The sequence below is a fragment of the Lissotriton vulgaris genome, chromosome 1_1, assembly GCF_964263255.1.
Source record: "Lissotriton vulgaris chromosome 1_1, aLisVul1.2, whole genome shotgun sequence".
Classification (NCBI taxonomy): domain Eukaryota; kingdom Metazoa; phylum Chordata; class Amphibia; order Caudata; family Salamandridae; genus Lissotriton; species Lissotriton vulgaris.
Genome location: NC_141685.1, coordinates 234,563,043 through 234,565,542, shown reverse-complemented (window position 1 = coordinate 234,565,542; position 2,500 = coordinate 234,563,043). Strand labels below are relative to the sequence as shown.

General features: G+C 40.0%; 1 non-coding gene across 1 annotated transcript; it reads left to right on the top strand.

Annotated features, from left to right (window-relative positions):
* The first annotated feature begins 1,378 nt into the window (after positions 1–1,378).
* TRNAA-AGC (transfer RNA alanine (anticodon AGC)) lies at positions 1,379–1,451 on the top strand. Its single transcript has one exon. It is a non-coding gene; the product is annotated as a tRNA-Ala (tRNA).
* The last annotated feature ends 1,049 nt before the right edge of the window (positions 1,452–2,500 follow it).

The following is a 2,500-nucleotide window of genomic DNA, read 5'->3' as shown; positions in this document are numbered from 1 at the left end:
ATGAGTAATTTTTGCTGGACTCTCATAATCTGGTGATTATTCTTGCATTAGACATGCAATAACTATCAAAAATGGTATCTCCCTTGGTTTCTCATTGGTGGGAAATTTAACTTCAAGATTAGGTAGGGTATGAGTCTAGATGAACACACCACAATATCACTCATATTCGAGTAGTAAACAGGCCAACCTGAACTGTAAAACATCCCATAAGTGGAGGTAAGGCATAAGTTAGGAGTGAACTGAACACTGTTATGGGCAATTGGACTGCAAATAAAGTGTGGAAGGCAGTGAGGTTACTTTTTTCATGTTATGCAGATTAAACACACAGGGGAATTAGCTCAAATGGTAGAGTGCTCGCTTAGCATGCGAGAGGTAGCGGGATCGATGCCCGCATTCTCCATTATAAAATTTGCATACATTTTATTTTTAACTTGTCATTGCCCATGGTCATTGCAGAGTAAGAACAGAAAAATCACAGATGGCTTTCAAATATGGTCTCAATATAACAACTAAAGTGGTTTAATCAAAAGGGTTCAGGTATTCTTTAGCATGTGAGAGGAATTTGAATTCTTCTGCAATCTCAAAATGAAGTTCTCACAACTTCCATTTTCATTTTCTCTTATTTTTTTTGACACTCTGTCCTCTGAAGGATGTATAAATCTGGCTTTCCTTGCAAAACAAGAGTAGAGGAATATCCAGGATTTGATTTTTTTCACAAAAAGGGATTGGTCTGCATACTGTCTTAAGGAGGGAGCCCGGCTAGCTCAGTCGGTAGAGCATGAGACTCTTAATCTCAGGGTTGTGGGTTCGAGCTCCACGTTGGGCGAAAACGAGTAATTTTTGCCTGAATATTGCATTGACTCTCATAATATGGAGATTATTCTTGCATTAGACCTGCAATAACTCCCAAAAATTGTCCAGGAATGGATTTCCTTCATAAAAAATTATTAGTCTGCATACCATCTTGAAGTGGGAGCCCGGCTAGCTCAGTCGGTAGAGCATGAGACTCTTAATCTCAGGGTCGTGGGTTTGAGCCCCACTTTGGGCGAAAATGAGTAATTTTTGCTGGACTCTCATAATCTGGTGATTATTCTTGCATTAGACATGCAATAACTATCAAAAATGGTATCTCCCTTGGTTTCTCATTGGTGGGAAATTTAACTTCAAGATTAGGTAGGGTATGAGTCCAGATGAACACACCACAATATCACTCATATTCGAGTAGTAAACAGGCCAACCTGAACTGTAAAACATCCCATAAGTGGAGGTAAGGCATAAGTTAGGAGTGAACTGAACACTGTTATGGGCAATTGGACTTCAAATAAAGTGTGGAAGGCAGTGAGGTTACTTTTTTCATGTTATGCAGATTAAACACACAGGGGAATTAGCTCAAATGGTAGAGCGCTCGCTTAGCATGCGAGAGGTAGCGGGATCGATGCCCGCATTCTCCATTATAAAATTTGCATACATTTTATTTTTAACTTGTCATTGCCAAGGTCATTGCAGAGTAAGAACAGAAAAATCACAGATTGCTTTCAAATATGGTCTCATTATAACAACTAAAGTGGTTTAATCAAAAGGGTTCAGGTATTCTTTAGCATGTGAGAGGAATTTGAATTCTTATGCAATCTCAAAATGAAGTTCTCACAACTTCCGTTTTCATTTTCTCTTATTTTTTTTGACACTCTGTCCTCTGAAGGATGTATAAATCTGGCTTTTCTTGCAAAACAAGAGTAGAGGAATATCCAGGATTGGATTTTTTTCACAAAAAGGGATTGGTCTGCATACTGTCTTAAGGAGGGAGCCCGGCTCGCTCAGTCGGTAGAGCATGAGACTCTTAATCTCAGGGTCGTGGGTTAGAGCCCCACGTTGGGCGAAAACGAGTAATTTTTTCCTGAATATTGCATTGACTCTCATAATATGGAGATTAATCTTGCATTAGACCTGCAATAACTCCCAAAAATTGTCCAGGAATGGATTTCCGTCATAAAAAATGATTAGTCTGCATACCATCTTCAAGTGGGAGCCCGGCTAGCTCAGTCGGTAGAGCATGAGACTCTTAATCTCAGGGTCGTGGGTTCGAGCCCCACGTTGGGCGAAAATGAGTAATTTTTGCTGGACTCTCATAATCTGGTGATTATTCTTGCATTAGACATGCAATAACTATCAAAAATGGTATCTCCCTTGGTTTCTCATTGGTGGGAAATTTAACTTCAAGATTAGGTAGGGTATGAGTCTAGATGAACACACCAAAATATCACTCATATTCGAGTAGTAAACAGGCCAACCTGAACTGTAAAACATCCCATAAGTGGAGGTAAGGCATAAGTTAGGAGTGAACTGAACACTGTTATGGGCAATTGGACTGCAAATAAAGTGTGGAAGGCAGTGAGGTTACTTTTTTCATGTTATGCAGATTAAACACACAGGGGAATTAGCTCAAATGGTAGAGTGCTCGCTTAGCATGCGAGAGGTAGCGGGATCGATGCCCGCATTCTCC